This window comes from Amblyomma mixtum, chromosome 10 (assembly GCF_055824585.1).
Source record: "Amblyomma mixtum isolate Tamu chromosome 10, ASM5582458v1, whole genome shotgun sequence".
Classification (NCBI taxonomy): domain Eukaryota; kingdom Metazoa; phylum Arthropoda; class Arachnida; order Ixodida; family Ixodidae; genus Amblyomma; species Amblyomma mixtum.
In genome coordinates, this window is record NC_143021.1 from 134,972,358 (window position 1) to 134,992,247 (window position 19,890).

General features: G+C 44.2%; 1 long non-coding RNA gene across 1 annotated transcript; it reads right to left on the reverse strand.

Moving 5' to 3' along the window:
• Positions 1 to 534: 534 nt before the first annotated feature.
• On the reverse strand, positions 535 to 14,721 carry LOC149327021 (uncharacterized). The gene is made up of 3 exons (XR_016286282.1): positions 14,318 to 14,721; positions 10,960 to 11,033; positions 535 to 678 (listed from the first exon to the last, which is right to left on the reverse strand). It is a non-coding gene; the product is annotated as an uncharacterized LOC149327021 (long non-coding RNA).
• Between the last annotated feature and the right edge of the window lie 5,169 nt (positions 14,722 to 19,890).

Here is a 19,890-nt window from a genome sequence, read left to right on the forward strand (position 1 = left end):
ACGCACGCATTCACATGCGTGCACTGCAATACCACACAGACGGTGCGGCGGCTGATAGCAAGAGGCAGTTTCTTTCTAATTTTCAACTTGAAAGAACAGATCTACGACATCGTTTCGCAGTACTCTGGGATACTGTTTCAGCGCTTGAAGCAAATGGCCTCGACTGTACCCTCCATGTACGCAGATATCACAGATGGGCGGCTGTATCGAAGCACAAGAAGCCAACCCTATTGGAAAAAAAGGCAATGATGTAAATATTGGAAACCAACACTGGAAACCTTGGTGGATTATGGTAATGGAAAATATGTTGGAATGACTGGGCATGTTGGAATGACTGGGCATGTTGGAATGACTGGGCACGTTGGAATGACTGGGCATGTTGGAATGACTGGGCATGTTGGAATGACTGGGCAGGTTGGAATGACTGGGCATGTTGGAATGACTGGGCATGTTGGAATGACTGGGAGATGTTGGGGCAGGGGCCATGGGGCAATGTTATGTCTGTCGCAATGAGACAGCAAATTTCAAAATAGATGAAGCTCCTACAGCCAGTTTTATTTTGTGTTCATGCTCCTCTTGCTCTTATTTAGCCACTTGTCAATGCAGCTGGGCCCCATGAAACAGCCTTGTTGATGTACCACCGGTGCATGAGGGCTTGGGAAAACTGGGCGATGCACTCTGCAGAAAAGATTGAAATGAAAGAATTAGGATCCACAAGTTTTTATTCTTGCCAGTATTAGAGTGCTAAAAAAGTAAACTCCGTATTGTGGCCACAGGAATAAAGTGAGCCTAAATCAATATATCATATGCTCATCATTAAGTACCATCATCAGCAGCATAACTAGCACCACTGCAAGACAAAGGCCTCTCCTATATCCCTAAACATAAGCCTGACGTGTGCCATAATGAGCAAAATAAAAAAGCCATCGTTTTTTGTCCTCTGAAGGCTTTTAGTGGGGTATTAATAAGAGGGACAATATAAAGGTAACATCAGAAGGGTGACTGCAGTAGCACAGCTGAGATGTCGCAGACGATACACTACGAAAAGAGGCATACAATCCATTGATACATCAGTTGCAAAAAATAAAAACAGCAGCAAAGAAAAGGTAAAACAAACCAGTGTCAATGCTCCAAGCGATATCACTTATTTCCATAATTTTGAGGGACCACATGAAATGAAAATGTGGTGAGGTAGAGTCACAAGCGAAGGCCATTCTGTTCTCGATTTAATTATTACTAACTCTATGCAGCTGAATGCTTTTTCTGGTGTTTTATCTTGTTGTGTTAGTGACCATCTTCCTGTGTTTGCTTGCATTGAGAACGCTAGTACAATAGGAAGTAAGTCCACATCAATCACATACCAAGCTATTACAGAATCATCATTGAAATCCTTTAGGGATGCGCTCATGAAAGTATATTGGAGTAAGATAGCTGAACTTCATGATGCAAATGTTGCCTATAATACGCTTGTTGATTGCTTTAAACAGATATATCACGACTGCTTTCCTCTTGTAACACGTGTGAAAAGTCGCAGAATCCGCAAGCCATGGGTAACGCCAGAGCTTCGCGGAGAAATACAAATGAAAGACAAGCTGTACAGAAAATTTTTGAGCAGCCGGAAGGTTGAGGACCTTGCGGTATTTAAGAAATATAGGAACAAATTGACTAAAAAACTGCGGTCTGCACGAACAGCCTATCACGTGTCACTTCTAGATGTTAAGAATGCTCGAAATGGTGTACTATGGTCCAGATTAAATACACTTCTGCAGCGGGACAGTTCACGCACTGCATTAACAAAATTAAATATTGATGGAAAGGAAGTTTCTGGCGTCGAACTGGCTAATGTATTCAATACTTTTTTAACGAGCTTGGCTACCCGTGCTATAACACGTGCTGCCGGATCTGCCGCTTGCAAATATGTTCGAATTCAGAATGATGAAACAATTTTTCTGCACCCAGTCACGGTAGACGAAGTAGTGTCGGTGATAACAAATCTTAACAATAGCAGTAGCTGTGACATTGATGATATCCAAATACGGCCAGTCAAGCATGTAGTTGACATAATTGCTCCCATACTTGCGCACATCTTTAACATCTGTTTAGAAACTGCAGTTTTTACGGAAAAAATGCAATTAGCAAAAGTTGTTGTTCTTTACAAAAAAGGGGATCGCAACGCCCTCGCCAACTACAGACCAATCTCTATTTTGCCAGTGTTTTCGAAAGCATTTGAGAAAATGCTGCAGCTAAGAATGTCAAATTTCTTCCATAAATTTAACTTGCTAACACCATTTCAGTTTGGCTTCTGCAAAAGCAAATTCACTGAACTTGCATTACTCCAACAAAAGGAATATATAATAAAGCAACTTGAAAACAAATCTATTGTCATTGGTGTATTTGTGGACTTCTCAAAGGCTTTTGACCTGGTAAATCATAAAATCTTACTAAATAAATTACACTACTGTGGTATCCGAGGAAAAGCGCTCTCATTGCTAAGTTCTTATTTGTCGTTTAGACAGCAAGTGGTGTACATAAATGGTATACATTCTGAACCGAAGCCGCTCTTCTACGGTGTCCCCCAAGGCAGTACGCTAGGGCCTCTACTCTTCAATATTTACCTAAACGATATTGTCAACATTAGCGATAATACAAAGTTTTTCATCTATGCAGACGATACGAGCGTATTTTTTTCGGGTGAAAATGGTCATGAACTTATCAAACAATGTAATGCCACAATGAAAGCTCTTGAGGTCTGGTCTGCAGTTAACCTGATGCAAATAAATGAGAGTAAGACCAAAGCTGTCATATTTAGGCCGAAAAATAAAGTTATCCCACTGCACGATAATATTATATTAAACTCGCGGGCTGTAGAAATTGTTGAGCAGTTTAAATGCCTTGGGGTCATATTTTCTGCCAGTATGTCATGGGATTATCATGTCAATTATATCTTGAAAAAAATAGCCTCAAATCACTGGTGTTATAGGCCGTCTAAAATACATACTTCCCACAAAAACTAAGATGCTGGTATACAATTCAATATTCAACTCGCATTTAAACTATTGCCAGTTGGTGTGGGGCACTACAACATTCACTAACCTTCAACGTATTCATTTAATGCAAAAAAGATATCTCCGAAATGCATATAATTTACCGTTCCGACATCCCAGTGCAGCTTTCTTTTGTCATTCCAGAGTTATTAAAGCACATAATCTTTATAAATATCGCCTCAGTGTTACTTTTAAAACAGAAATCAAGAAGAATGTAACAAATCTTAAAAATTTTGCAGAACTAAGGAAAAAAGAATCAGTCTATCCAACAAGACGTGGCGAAGAATGGACAGTGCCAACACCTCGACTAAATCTTGGTAGGGAATGCCTTCAGTACACACTTCCATCTCTTCTAAATAGGTATATCCACATTAACCTCGATTTGTTTTCTTTTTCACGTCATGAACTAGATAATTTGTTTTTGCATAACATTGTTTAAGTTTCATTATGTATACGAGGGGGTACCCAAAAGAAACCGGAATAATTTTTTCAATCGGCAAAACTTCTGCGGTACCATGTTTTGCCGCCAGGAGCGCATAGAACGAACATTTCAGAGTCAGTAAGCCGAGTGCCGTCGCTGAAGGAGGTCAGACTAGTTTAGGCAGAGTTTTAGAGTGACGACTGTTTTGTGTGAGCGTCGTTTTTGCAATGGCTGATGTTCGTGAACAGCGTGCGCCGGTGAAATTCTGAATTTTTCTCGGAAAAAGTGGAACGGAAACTCTTGAAATATTCAGAAAGACGTTCACGGACGATGCTATGGGGACAACTTAAGTGTTCCTGAATTAAATCCTGAACAAAGCAACAGTCATGCCAATGGAAAACTTCAAATTCACCTCGCCTCAAGAAAGCTCGTCAGGTGAAACCAAACCTCGAAACAATGCTGATTTGTTTTTTCGACGTGAGAGGAGTCGTCCATTCAGAATTTGTTCCGCAGGGTCAGACAGTTAACCAGGCTTTCTGCTTGGATGTTTTGAAAAGATTGGGCAACAGTGTTCGGAGGAAGCGGCCTGATTTGTGGCAGACGGGTGACTGGTTTTTCCACCATGGCAATGCCCCTACTCACACAGCCCTGTCTCTACGACAAATTCGGACCAAAAATGGCATGACCTCTGTTCCTCAACCCTCATACTCACCCGACCTTGCCACGTGCTACTTTCTTTGTTTCGTAGAATGAAAAGACAGGTGAATGGAAAGCGTTTCGCTGATGTTGCTGAGGTGAAGAAAAAAACGACGGAGGGACTGTCAAGCATCACAAAAGATGAATTTAAACAATGTTTTGAAAAATGGAATGAAAGATTCGACAAACGTATTATTGTAAGTGGAGAGTACTTTGAAGGATATTGAAGGTCTGTGCTGAAAATGTGAACAAATAAGTTCAAACAAAAATAAGTCCGGTTTCTTTTGGGTACCCCCTCGTACATATTGCTGTTTCGTGTATTCTCCGGTGCTTCCTTGATGTGCTTGTTTTTTAAAATTGTATAAACTCTTGTGTTGCCTCCCTGTCAATAATTAGGATTGTAGACTCGTCAAGCTGCCCAAGGGCAGCTTTTTTCTACGATTCCTCCATCTGTAGTGCTAGATGGGAAATAAACTTTGATTTGATTTATTCTTCAATGGGAACAGGAAAAATTTCTTGATTTAGTTGTGATGGCATCCTGGTCTGAAGCGGGGCAGCAACATGTAACATTAAGTTGTGGAAAAGTATTGTAGAGTATATGGAACACACCTAAACGAGCGATTTCCCCTTTTATGCAGTGATGTCTGGTGGTCAAATGAGATGACTGATTACACATATGCTGTACCAAGTGTCGCTGTTGGATTAAAGGGAGTTGGTGGCGTAGCATCAAACAGTTTGGTGCAAAATTGAAAGAGCTAGGGAATACTTCAGTTTGGAATCAATAAAATTTTTATGCATAAACTGCGCAGCATGGCAAGAGCACACAGATCATGACATCTGATAAACCCGAGTGCCCTTGTGGTGCCAGCAGCATGTATCGTGACATGCTCCAAGTATGTGGGGCTGCATCTGGTTAAGGTTTCTCCATACCATTAACCCTAGAGGTGGGAAAGGAGGTCAATACGTTGTGACAAAACAATGCAGACAAGACAAGGACAACGAAGGAATAAATATGATGGCATGAGTGCTGACTATCGCCAATGTGTATTGGAAACCACGTCAAAATATATACACTGTGGCCTAAAAAAACAACGAACAAAGGGCACCTTGTGTCAACCACATTGCATGAGTGTAAAACAAAACAAAAACTGACAAAGAAGCATTTAACAGCATGAACTCTTCCTTAGGAAGCGATAAAGAAGGTGTGCTAACACAGTAATTGCGGTTTTTTTTTAAATTTCAGTGGCCTCGATTATCTCACGCACAAACTTTTCTGTGTCTGTCAGGCAAAATGCAGAACATGAATTCCGGTTCACAGCGTTTAGGATCTGGCAAACAATTGCAATTGCGACAGTGAATCATCAAAGTTCTCCCGCAAGCTTTGTTCACATCTTCGTGGTGGTCTTTTAAACCTCTCAGTGACACACTTGCCTGTTTTCCCAATGTAAACATAGCCGCATTTCAAGGCGTTCGAACACACTGTCTTCTGTGCAGTGCACGAAGAGACTCTGATGGATAATCTCGGTTGACTACAGGTACTGAAACTTCATAGGGTTAGAAAAACAATATCGACGCCAACTCGACTGCCTATTTAACCGGTGCGACCAATTGTGGATGTAGGGAAAGGTACGTACAAACTTCCTTTTTGGAGTTACAGTCTCGACGGGGGCACAAAAGGAATGTTTCAACTTCTGCTTAAAGCAATCGGCTAAAGACACTGACAAAGGTTCTGAATATCCAGTAAAGGACAAACGGCATATGAGCTGGGCAAAACTGGATGTCATGGCAATCAAACAGGATTTCATTAAGGAATTTTTGAAGCAAAGGTTAGTGACACCTCTTGACCAGCTTAGACTGAACCGAAGCAAATGGTAAAAGTAGCTTGTTTTCCCTTGGCTCGTAAGCCCAACAAGTGTAACCACCCAAGATTGAGATCCAATAAATGTGATGACATATTATCCTCTATAATTTCAGTGGTGATTCAAAGTGGACTGAGGCTTTGACTGAACTCCTCTCTCACCTTAGACAATGCTTCGTCAGGATTGGAGATCCTGCAATAAGCCACGTAACAGCGGCGCTAATAGTTTTTTTTTTGCAAAAACAAGCTATTCTGAAATGTAATAAAGGTGGACTGAAGGTATGAGCTTAAAAGTGCGACAAAATTATTCACCAAAACGCCTGAGACGTTTGGAATGCCACTGCTCCATTTAGGTTAATGAATTCTTCAACACATTATTGATCCTGATTGAGGGATGGCATAATATAAATCCTTGATGTCAACATAGCACCCCATGAAACTGGTGCGAGAGTTATTGTGTAGAAACTGCGTTACTTTCTCTGCAGATCTTACACGAGAGGAGTCATCAATGCTCAGCAACTTAATTTTATGTCGCAAAGAGAAGGCGATTTGTTTCTGACAGGTTCCATTCTCTTAAACTACAACCCTCAAGGAGCAGTCACCTTTATGGGTCTTTGCGGTAAAGAAGATAGCTGGACAATTTTTCTAACTGAAGTTGATGGCATTAGCCTGATGGTTAAACTCTAGATTGTTAATGTTTCTTGGCACTGGACTTTGCTTTTAACAAATCAGATAGTAAGTGGCACTCAAATTCAGAATACACTGCATCTGTGGCCTTGGACTGAAAGGCGCCTTTCGATACGACCACAAAACCACCGTTTATCAGCAGTTGAAAGCAAGAGGGCCCACCCTCTTAAATACGACACAGTTCGGCCTGTGGGCAAGTTCCTAAAGAGGGTTCAAACCGTGACACTGCATCAAAACATCCCGAAACACACCTGTCACACTCAGGTCTGTGCGTGGAAAAGGCAACTCGTCAAACCATGGCAAGGATCTCCACAATAGTTCTCTTCGGAGGAACAGAAAATTTTGGTCCATAAGCACTTCAAGGACCAGACGAGGCAGCGACTCCAAGCTGAAGGTGTGCACCTTGTTGTCAAACTCTTGTGCCTGAAAACAAGCCAGGGAGTGGCTGGTTGACGGTGTCACGCACCGTTGACCAGGTGAAAGCCATCTGGAATGCCACTTTGCAGCCACTTTGCGCTCACTAGCCCGGAGCAGAGAAGCCAAGGCACGAGTGTCTGAAAACAAGGTGCACAATGTCGACACTGAGTTGCTGCCTCGTCTGCTGCTTGAAGCATATACGGGCCAAAATTTGCCATTGTTCCTTCGAAGAGGACTATTCTGGAGCTGTTTGCCATACTTTGACGTCTTGCCTTCCTGTGCCTGGACCTGAGCTTGACAGGTGTGTTTCAGGGGGCGTTGGTTGATGGGGTGTCGTGGTTTGAACCATGCCAGGAACTTGCCCGCAGGCTGAACTGTAACGGGTTTAAGACGGTGGGCCCTATCGCATTCAACTGCTGATAAAGAAGGTGGTTTTGTGGTCATGTCTAAAGGCGTCTTTCTGTCCAAGGCAACGGAGGCAGTTAATTCTGAGTTCAAGTGTCACACAACAGCTGACTTGTTAATAGCAATGTCCAGAGCCAAGAAACTATGTAATAATCTAAAGTTGAACCATCTGGCTAATGTATCAACTTCAGCAAGAAACTAGCAGAGGTGCCAATGAGAGGTCAAAAGACCACCGTTACGATGTGAACAAAGCTAGCAGGGGGAATCTGATGTTTCATTGTCGCGACTGCGATCGTTTGCCACATCCTTTATGCTGTGAGGCGTAATTTCTTGTGCTGCATTGTGCTAGACAGACACAGAAAAGTTTGTGCATGAGATGATCGAGGCCACTGAAATTGTAGAAAAAACGCAATCAATGTGTTAACACACCTTCTTTATCGCTCCCTAAGAAAGAGTTCATGCTCTTAAATGCTTCATATTCAACTTTCGTTTTGTTTTTGACAGATCCAAAGTGAATGTTACAAGGCGCCCTTTCTTCATTCTTTTTTTAGGCCACAGTGTATATATTTTGATGTGCTTTCCAATAAACCTTCTTGAAAGTCAGCACTCGCACCGTCGCATTCCTTCCTCATCTTTCTCTTCTTTGCGCTGTTTTGACACGATGAATTACAAACAAGACCATTCATCCATCTTGCAAAAGTCAATACAGTCAGAGTAGCTGAGATAGTTGGGGCATCCTTCTCAATAATGCAGTCATAAAGACAAGGTTGGGACATAAAGACAAAGACTGTTATTGAATGGCTAATATTAATGTACTTTAGTAATGTGCTTGGTTTGGTTTATGGGGGTTTAACATCCCAAAGTGACTCAGGATGAGGGACGCCTTATGATTTTGCATATTGATATGCTGGGCTTCATAAGAGAAGAAGTACAATAGTTTTTTAAGGCCAGCCGTAGAACAGGAAGCAATGAATCTACACTAATATCAAAGAATGAAGGCTCAAGCATGAGAGTGTAGCTAAAAGGTTATAATGACAAACATGAAAAGCTTTGGAGAAATTCAAGTCGATGACACTTGCCTAAAATAAAGAATCTAAATTTGGGTGAAAATCTGTTGTGAATTCAAAAAGTTGGATTGCACATTAGTAAAGAGAATGGGAGCCGTGATGACTGGTATAGAAATATTAGTTTGAATTATGGTGGCAAGTAATATGCGGACTCATTTCGTGCTCTAACAGTTCATGCAAAATGCACATCAATAAAATAGGAGAACAGTTTGGGGATCAGAACGGTTTCCAGCCTTAATTATTGACAGGTCAGCTTCAGGTTGTCAGGGATAGAACCAAGAGGTTTGGATTGGCTAACAATTATTGGTAAAATCTGTCTTCAGATATCCTCAGTAGTTTAAAGTATGTCAGAAGGCTTCTCACACAGCCCTGAGGTACTCGAAAGCTTGTGCTTATCAATGACTTTCGAGACATGATGAGAATCAATGGTTAATGCAGTGAAATGGGTAACAAATAACTGATTTTTCTCAAGAAAGTGCCCATGGAATATGCTGTCAAACAAATTCCCAAGGATCCTTCAATTAAGCCCAAAATGACAGTTTATGGGTAGCCACTTTGTTATAACCATCACATACAAAAAAAGAGACACCAGAAGCCCTCCTTATTCACTGAAAACAAGAGAGAATTATGAGACATCATTCCGGCACACAAAATCACACGGATGAAGAGAGTAGACTCCATGGACACCATATTTCAACTGAGGTTTATTCCACAACACAGGCTTTTTATGTGCAAAGGGGTACTAGTGATCCCTGGGGCTGAAAAGTATTTCCGCCACCAGATAACAATTATTCAGGACGGCAAAAACCAAAACACAAAAAAAACATAGGGGTAAAGGTATCTTGCCACTCACATTCAACACATCGGCACGCCTATGCATCACCTACCTGGCTGACCCAACAAACATATTTGCCTCCAGATAATCTATTTCTTTTTCTGGAGCGCTGCAGAAGGGCTGCTGACGTAATTCTCTTTTCAGCAGAGATACAAAAGGCTTAAAAAATTTCCCAGCCCTTTCAAGTGCTAAACTTGCACAAGGCATGTGTTTCTTTCAAAAACGCCTTGCATGCTCGCTTGTGCGAGCAAAGGCGAATGTGCTCAGCTAAATGACCTCTGCCACTTAATGAATCAGCTGTCCTGCAATGTTCAAGCAAGCGTTCATTGATGCAAGCCTCGTCTGTCTAATGTAATGTTTGCCACAGGCAAGGAGGATGCTGTACACCATGTCAACCTCATGTTTAACGAGGGGTTTGGTGTGCTTAGTTTTGTAGGCAGGCTTTTTCGTAACGTCATTTATCAGGTGGCACATGCATCCCAGCTTTCCCAAGCTGAAAATACGACATGTACATCGTGTTTGTCACTGGCCTTCTTGAGGCGGTGTGACACCTGATGGCAATAGGGCACAATGACAGGTCCCTGTTGCGAATGTGCGTTGTCTTCCGGCTTGCGCTGCCCAGCACACTTCATCTCTCGAACCTGGCTTTCTACCACTAAGGCTACAATTTCTCCTGTGAAAACTGCCTGCTCCAGTCTCCTTACTTGCGCATTGATGCTGTCACAGAGTCGTGACAGCGTCAATGCCGAAGTAAGGTGACTGGAGCAGGCAGGCAGAAAGAGAAATAGATTATCTCAACGCAAATGTGTGTTGGGTCAGCCAGGTAGGCAATGTTTAGTCACGCCAATGCATTCAACTTGAGTGACAAGCTAACCTTACGTCTATGTTTTTGTTTTTGCAACCTTGAATAATTGTTACCTGGTCGAGGAAACACTTTTCAGCCACAGGGGTCACTAGTACCACTTTGCATGTAAAAAGCTCATGTTGTGGAATCAACCTCAGTTGAAGTATGGGGTCTATGGAGTCTACTCTCTTCGTTCATGTGTTTTTGTACACTGGAATGATGTGTCATAATTCTACCCAGAACCAATTAGCTCAGCTCTCCATGCTTAGCAAAAACAAGGCAGCAGTAATGAAACCAGTTCTCATGTGTGCACTTTTTCTTTTACATCTGTGACCTGCGATGAGTGGCATAAAAACACATATTTAAGTTAACACACATGCATCATAATGTTAATATTCGTAGTCAAATAGTATCACATAATGCAGCCAAAAACATGCAGACATTTCGCACTTCATGCATAGAATGCAATGGTTAAAAGACGAGCAATATTGAATGTAAAACTTCAAATGGCCTGCAACCGGCCCATTCTGACAGCCAACTAATATTACTCATATAAACATGTAAACATATCAGGCCAGAGCTATCCAAACTGCTCCAAGCAGTAGCATTAAGGAAAAGAGCAATGAAAGTAAGAGAACATTTCATGGCAACAACAAGAACAAAGCACAATGCAGTAACAACTTACAACACAGCTTTTGACTTCATCTGGTGGCCACAAAATCCATGCCATTGACTCGGACTGGAAGACAGATGTGCCACCTGCGGATACCAATTTCCCATTATCACTATGACAGGAGTACAAAAACAAGCATGCGAACTCGGTCCAACAGTGAATATCACATGAATGTAAAAAGATCAGGAAAAATATACTTGCCCAAGTATACGCCTCAATACAAAGGAAAACTACCCTGTTTAAAATGCATCAGCTCCCCTAGCACTAGTAAAGGAATCTTGCTATGAGCAAAACAAATCTGCGTTCGAAAGCGTAGATAAACATCGTAATAACTGAGACAATTATTGCGTCACTTGTTTTCCTCAGAAACCAATTTTCAAACAGCAGAGTGATCGAAATGCAAGATCCTATACTCTGGGTAGCCAGAAACGCTATCGGTATCATAAAAAAAAATCTTCACATACTCATTTAAAAATTAGATCCTGACGGCCGGAAATTAACTTTCGTTGGTAACTGCAACCTGAGACAGTGCTTTCTTTATAGTGGGGTTTGAATTCAGATGCGTGTCACAAAATTCGGCGCATTTTAGAAACAAAGAAAGAAAAACCGCCGCGCGCACGGCGTCTCGCCGGCGCGAGCCCAACGGGAGAGAGGGAAAGTTCCGCCGAGCGCGTGCCTCTCTCTCCACCGCCACGGCGTGTGCCGAGGGGATGAGTCATCCACGCCGATTATTCTGGAACATGCGAGTCGGTTCTACGGCTGACGGGGGGAAAGGGCGTAGCCTTGCGTGCACTAAGACACGTCCCCCTCGCCAGTCGGCGTCGGCGCCGCTCAAGAACACGCTCGAAACTTCGAGAGGCGACCCCCGACCTCTGACCAATGGGGACGCGCGGCCGGTGAGAAGAGGAAAGGGAGACAGCACTGCCAATGCTGCGTGTATGTGCGCGCCTACTCGGGCGCGAACAACAAACAGACGGGAGAGCGAGCCTATAAAGAAGGACGTTGACCGCTATCAGTCAGTCCGGACCGCCGTTTAAGCTTCGGAGAAGCGCGCCCGTTCGACTCCCGGGAAAACACCACTCGGCCAGCATCGGACCAACGAGGCAACGGTCGCCAGTCTGCGGGACGGCATCGTCATGGAACTCTGGTCGTCGGACTGCCGCAGTGCCCGGTGAACAAATTGTGTTTTGTTTGTTTACCTCTCTCTCTTGTGTTAGTGCACTTTAGGTGCAATATTGCCTTTGTAAGTGAATTCTCTCTCGAGTTTAACTTTGCCCGAGTTGCATTGTTTGTTAATCACTTTGTATGTGTTTGTACTAGTGATTGTGTAATCCTCTGTATCGTCTCATCGCTGTATAAACCTTGTTTTGTTTTGTGAACCTTTGGCTCCGACCCATTCTTTGGCTTGCGACCAGCGAAAGCTGGGCACCGAACACCCAAAAACCTCTTGTCACTTGGTAGCTGGTCTCCGCTGAGTTTGCCACGCTGAGTCGAGGGCATCTCCTTCGAGTCTGAGACCGCTACCCCCACACGCTCTAAGGGTGTCTGGGAGCTTCCCACGTAAAAGTGCGCGAAGTCTGGGTGACAATATATTCTGCTGATAACACTCGTTTATGACATCTTCGTAAAAGCAGATGTTTGCCTCTGAGAAAGGAGAATGTGCAGTGGAAGGAAACGTGAACAAGAAGAGAGAGAACGGAAACGGCAGAATATATTGTCACCCAGACTTCGCGCACTTTTAGTGGGAAGCTCCCAGACACCCTTAGAGCGTGTGGGGGTAGCGGTCTCGGACTCAAAGGAGATGCCCTCGACTCAGCGTGGCAAACTCAGCGGAGACCAGCTACCAAGTGACAAAAGGTTTTTGGGCGTTCGGTGCCCAGCTTTCGCTGGTCGCAAGCCAGAGAATGGGTCGGAGCCAGAGGTTTACAAAACAAAACAAAGTTTATACAGCAAAGAGACGATACAGAGGATTTCACAATCACTAGTACAAACACATACCAAGTGATTAACAAACAATGCAATTCGTGCAAAGTTAAACTCGAGAGAGAGACTACAATACAGAGGCAATATTGCACCTAAAGTGCACTAACACAAGAGAGAGAGGTAAACAAACAAAACACAATTTGTTCACCGGGCACTGCGGCAGTCCGACGACCAGAGTTCCATGACGATGCCGTCCCGCAGACTGGCGACCGTTGCCTCGTTGGTTCGATGCTGGCCGAGTGGTGTTTTTTCCCGGGAGTCGAACGGGCGCGCTTCGATGAAGCTTAAACGGCGGTCCGGACTGACTGATAGCGGTCAACGTCCTCTTTTATAGGCTCGCTTTCACGTCTGTTTGTTCAATGCGCCAGAGTAGGCGCGCACATACACGCAGCATTTGCAGTGCTGTCTCCCCTCTCTCTTCTTACTGGCCGCGCGTCCCCATTGGTCAGAGTCAGGAGTCGTTTCGCGAAGGTTCCAGCGTGTTCTAGCGTGGCGCCGTCGTGGCGGCGTCGCCGACGTCCGAGTGCAGAGGAGGGGGACATGTCTTAGCGCACGCAAGGCTTCCCCCTCTTCCCCCCGTCAGCTGTAGAACCGACTCGCATGTTCGAGAATAATCGGCGGGGATGACTCATTTCCTCGGCGCACGCCGCGGCGGTGGAGAGAGAGGCACGCGCTCGGCGGGGGCTTTCCCCCTCCCCCGTCGGTCTCGCGCCGGCGAGACGCCGTACGCGCGGCGGTTTTTCTTTGTTTGTTCCTAAAATGCGCCGAATTTTGTGACAATGCGGAAAATGGGCACTGATCGTATTGGAGGGTTCCGGATTAATTTAGACCACCTAGAATTTCTTAACGTGAGCTGACATCGCACAGCACAGGGGCATTCTTTTTTTCATTTTACCTAAATCGAAATGCGGCTACTGCCATCAGGATCGACCCCATGACGTAAGGTTCAACAGTCTAGGGCCAAGCAAAAACCGCGGCGAATAAAAAGTGTTTCAATCCCCCTCAAAGTGCTAACGCTATCTTGAAAGACAATCATACATTTTACGCACAGCCAAAGTGCCGGTCCTTGAAACGTGCGCGGTGGTGTGAGCAAGCATGGGCAGAAACGCGTAGAACGAGGCATATACGAGGACAAATCTGTGCTCAACAAGAAACAAAACGCGCAAACATGCGCATACCAAAATCATGCAAAGCTAGCGCACGCACGGTCGCATCCCCTTTGCCAAAACAAGTACCGACAGCGACAATTCTTGGCAGAGCAACTCACCGCGGCGACAACAAAAGCGCCTTAAACGCTTTTTATAGCATTGAACACGAATACTGCAGCTGTACGACAGGTCACCGTTCCAGCATTATATGCTTCGGATAATGCACGAGTACTGCTTACCTTTTCAGATGATTGCGTAGTCGTGCAGAACGCTGTTTGCCTTCGTGTCACGGGCACTACACCAACCAGTGAGAGTTCAGCACGAGTGCTACGTAGCCGGCACTCTCTACCACGTAGTCACACAGAAGAAAATATTCCGGGCCTTATTTGGAACATTTCCACCACGACACTGCCCGCGCGTCTTTGTGCCTGGACACCCATCCCGGACTACACAAAGAAGCGCACAGACTGAAAAGTTAGAGAGACCAGAAAAATGACACTTTGCCTCGAATAGGCTACGTCGACAGCACTGCGCGATTGTGCACCCTTGAGCAAGAAGAAACACACGCAAACCACAACACAGTTCACGACGGCTCACAATCCAAGAAGCGAATTGTAGCAAGCGCCGAAGCGCGACGCACGCGACGCAGCACCCGAACCGCCATGAGGGTTATACAGAAAAACAGCTACCGGCAGCCACCTGGCGGTGACAACCAGTTTCTGTTTCGGTTTCGTTGTGAAAAAGCTTGTATCCTACTTTTTGTTTTATTTTTGGTATTTTTATTGGGTATTCAGCCGTATCGGCATCCACAGAAATTGCAGCGATTGCGAGCAATTACCGCTGGTAGAAATGCGCGAATTAACGACCTGTTGCTTGCGCTGCGGTTGAAAAATGCCTGAGTTCTCACGGCAGTATGGCTTGCTGCTTTGCTCATTCACGAAATTACATGCCGATTTCTGTTTGTATGGGGAAGTTTTTTTTTATATTGATGGGAGATCAGCAAGGCTAACAAAATACCCAACGTAGCAGTCGTAGAGAGTAGGTTGTCGTAAAAACATGGTGACGCTGTTTGATCGGCAGCACGACGTGAGAGGCGGCAGCGTTGAAACACGCGTCGAGAGAACAACCTCCATGGTATATGCTTTTTTGAGACTACAGTGAAGGTGTGCATTTTTTATAGTGGAGTTCTCTCATCCAACGTGAAAACCAAATCAATTCTTAGTATGAAATATGCTGTGTAATTTATATCCTCATATTGTGTTTATATATATCTGCATATCTATTTTGAAAAACAGTGTTGTACTGGTAATTGTGTACCTAGGTGCATGTATAAGAGTGCAGCCTTGTCGAAATATTCTTTGTATATATTTGTATTCGTAACCCTTCTACAAAGAAGCTGTGTGGCCAGCTATGTGGCTAACAATTTGTTAATTGAATTAGTATGTCTTGAATTGCACGCTCAATAAAATTTTCTGAATGAAATTGAGTGTTCGGATTCAGGCATGCAGGGCTCTGCAAACCTGCAATTTATTATTTTGTGAACAATGAAGTTAAACTTTTTCTCAAATATTTTGCTAATGATAATCTAAGCCCAAGTATATAAGTCGTTACTTTTTAAAAAAAATTTCTGAAACTGTCAAGTCAACAAATGCACGTGTAAAAAAGAGAAATTTGTCTTGCAGTTTTTATTCTAACAGCATAAAGTGCCAAGTGTACAGTCTTTGTCAAAAGTAACCAGGCTGCATGGTTTGCTTCTAGCTTGTATAGTGGAGCCCTTGTGTTATTCCTAAGGATCAAAACGTGTTGGAAGGTAATAAGACCCCCAGTCCTTACCTTTAGCTACCATTCCAGCTTTAGGGAAGCTGTGAGGGATCCACTGTACGAGCTAGAAGCAAACCATGCAGCCTGGTTACTTTTGACAAAGACTGTACGTTTGATGGATTTGACCCACTGAGATTGTTAGTGCATTGATGAGTTTCATTTTGTCAACCATATAGGCACATGCATGCAGTATCCGCTGCCCAGCATCGGCCATTCAAATACAGCCATGGTTTGTGCCATGCCAAACAAGTAGGTACAGTCGTGGGTAAAAAAAGATTAGCGCACATGACGGAACACCAGAGCGCCGGAATGACAACGCCTGGCACTGCGGGTGGCGGAGAGGCTGATAACGGGAGTGCCGGGCCGTTCCCATTCTACAGTATTAAGGGGGTCTGCCACGGACAGTAAAATTACTGCGGACTGCCACGGACAGCAAATTAGCGGACTGCCACGGACAGCAAAACTGCTGACTAAAAGCAGCGCTATCATATATTGTTCCCGCGAGTTCCTTTTGACAAACCATCGCGGACATAAAAAAACAGTAATAAAAAGAAGCCATCTGTGCTCATGATAACCGAGCCAAAATAAATTCCGCAAGCACAGTAACGTAGGGTCGGCACTTCAACGCTCGGGCGGTGCACGCTTGATAAAGCTTACTTCCTGCCGTCCCCCCCCCCCCCTAGGCTGCAAACATGGAAACGGCCCGTTAGGCAGTTCTGCCTACCGCAGCGCCGCGTGGTGAGATATACGAATTCTGATCGCCAGTGATCTGTGCTAATATTTTTTGCTCGCGACTGTACACATCCATAGGATCCCACCGTGGTTTCCACATAGTCCAGTGTTGCCTGCCAGGCCCACCGAGATAATCACGATGGATACCACCAAGCCCATCCCGTCCCATCGTGCTCACTGAAGTGTCCAGCGTGGTTTCCATTCAGCCCAATATTGTTTACTGAAAGTGCCAGTGCAGCCACCACAATTTCCACTCAATCCAGGGTGGCCCAAAGTCGCCATTAGTGCATCCAGCATCTCTTCCATTCGCTCCACCAGCACCCAGCTTGGAAACCAACACTTCCAATCAGCCCACCGTTTTCTCCAACATGGAAACCAACACTTCCATTCGGCCCACCGTTTTCTCCAACATGACTTTTGCTGGAATTTTCAACAGGGAACTGAAAGCAAAATGGAGTGACCTGACAGTCACCATGAACACGGATGGGTCACCAGTGTTTAAGTCTAGTAAGGCTAGTGTATGGCCTGTTCAGCTACTCATAAATGAGCTGCCCTTCAACACTCGGTTCCACAATGTGATTGTGGGGGCATTGTGGTTTGCGAAGACCCATCCTGCTCAACATCTATTTATGAAGGCATTTGTCAAGGCATTTAATGACATTGGCACCATAGCGTGGAAGCATGCCACTGAAACTGTGCTGTCCAGTGTGACTGTGGCGTGCTGCTGCGTCGACTCACCAGCCAGGGCATCTTTGCTTAACATGAAGCAGTTCAATGGATATTTTGGGTGCTCCTGGTGCCTGCACAAAGGAATTCCAGTTGATGGTAAGCCTTTTCTATTGGGGAATCGGGCTTGTGTTCATGTTAACTTGCATTGTGGTCTGCCAAATGCTTTTAAATTAAGGGGTCTTTGTTTTGTATGCTGAGTGTCAAAGGTTTGCTTAACCTGTACATCAATATTTTGTTATATTTTTGCAAACTAGTAATTTTATTGTTTTTGCACTGTTTGTTCATGGCATAGGTATGTGTAATGTTTGCGAGGTGGGCACCTGTATGAATGGCATTTGCAATATAATCTTTTGTATGCACAGCTGCCTGACATTGTGGCATCTGCTCTTGTACACTGCTCTTCACACTTACTAGTAGCATCACGAGGCTCAGAAACAGTCCATCACATGAGAAAAACTTCATGTCATGAGCATAAATGAGTGCTGTACACTTTCTGAAACTTATATCATGGCTTATAGTTGGTTAAGCCTGGCAGCATTTCGCTTGACAAAGACGGGCAAGTAACATGAACTGTTGGTATGACCAGTATGGCAAAAGACAAAACAGAATATGTGGAGGCCAGATGAATTAGATTGTGGTTCTTCTGAGCAGGGCGCGGAGTATATGGAAAAATCAGTCTATTTTGCGTTGTTATGTCTAATAAATTGCGAAGTACCATGCATTGAAAATGCTTATTAATGCAAATTGACATTCATCCTGTCATTTCACCTTGAATATTAAGTTTTCATTATTGTATGGTGTACAATTTAATGGTTGTGTATAGTCTGACATTAAAGATCCAAGTACAACATTCTTCGACATAAGGCAGGACACAAGATACTTACCATGATTGCAGCCTTGCACTGCTAGCATTGCTTTCATGTTTAAGGCATCCAAAAATCTTCGTGTACTACACAGAGCCCTGATGCACGGTATTAAAAAGCCTCACAAACAGGCTGGTGCCAAATTCAGTGCTGTGATATACCACTGCACATATTTAAAGGGGCTCTATAAATCTGCTGTATGCCTTGGATGTTAAAACATGCTGCTTTACGAATATTGACCAGCTAGAATGTTTTTTATGTGCTTTTAGAAGCTGAGTGATCTGTAGTTGAAACTTGAATTTCAGCAGCTTCGTGCCTTTCCTTCTCCTCTCGTCACTTTTTTTACGCTGGAAGGTAGACGCTCCTCCGCCGACTCCACTTCTGGGAGCAGAGCTTCCTGACCTGCCAGAGCTATGCCGCTTAGTGGCCGCGGCCACCATAGCTGCTTGACGTCTGAAAGAATGTAACCAATAGTCAGCTCTCATACTCAGGTGCAGGCGATGGAGGAGGGTGCGAGCATGAAAATGAAAAAGCTGCTTTATGCTGCGTGTTGAAGTGTATTGTTTGGGTCAGGTTTTCAGGAGAGCACAATGAACTGATTTAGCCAGTTGCACTTTCCTCGGAAGCATTTTCAGAGCCCCTTTAAGAAAGTGGCTGTAGCACACTGCACGACAGAGAATTTTTGTTACTCCATTGATTGTGAGTTAATGCTGTAGCACAGGCAATCGTACATTCATATTTACAGAAGTTTTATTTCACTTTAGCAGCTGCTATGATTTTCTTGATAATGATAGCCTGGTTGTCTGTACTCACAATGAAGGCACAGCATAGAATGAACACAGGCATAATGGAAGGAAAGCAGACAACTGTGTTTGCTCCTTTGCAGCCGTCTGTTCTGTTTTTGCACCATGATGTTGTAGCATTGTAAGTGCTTAATTCCTGTGCCTGTCTCTTGCAGGCACGGTTCGGTATGTCCAAGGAGGCGAGCCAGCAGCTCCACGCACGCACACTAATATGCGTCAAGACATGCAGTCTGCCCACAGACAGTGCCAGACCGTGCGTGGGGTAAAAGGACTTTCTCCACTTGTCAGCCTCCAAGGCTTCAATCTTGTGTGGGGTCTGCCACCTGATTATATGCACTGTGTGCTTGAGGGGGTAACACAACAAGTAACCGAGATATGGCTGACTGCTGTTGGAAAACCTTTTTATATTGGCAGGCATGTTCATGAACTTGAGCATCGCATTCAGCAACTGAAGCCTCCGATTATGTTCTGCCGATTGCCTAGACCAATTTCAGAGCGTAAATATTGGAAGGCTACTGAGTGGATGTTCTGGTTATTGTATTATGCTCTCCCTTGCTTAAGGGGTTTGATCCCTGAAAGGCACCTAAATCATTTTTCATTGTTGTGTCAAGGCATTTTTCTGCTGATTCAGACCTCCGTGAGCAGTGTCCACCTCACTGAAGTAGAGCAACTGCTGTCGTCATTTGTGAATAGGTTTTCATTTCTGTATGGAGAAAGCAATGCCTCATTTAATGTGCACCAGTTGCTGCATCTTGCTAAAAGTGTGGAAATGTTCGGGCCTCTGTGGGGAACTTCCATATTTCCATTTGAGAATGGCAATGGGCAACTGGTACGGCATGTCACAGCTGCAAAAGGTGTGCCATT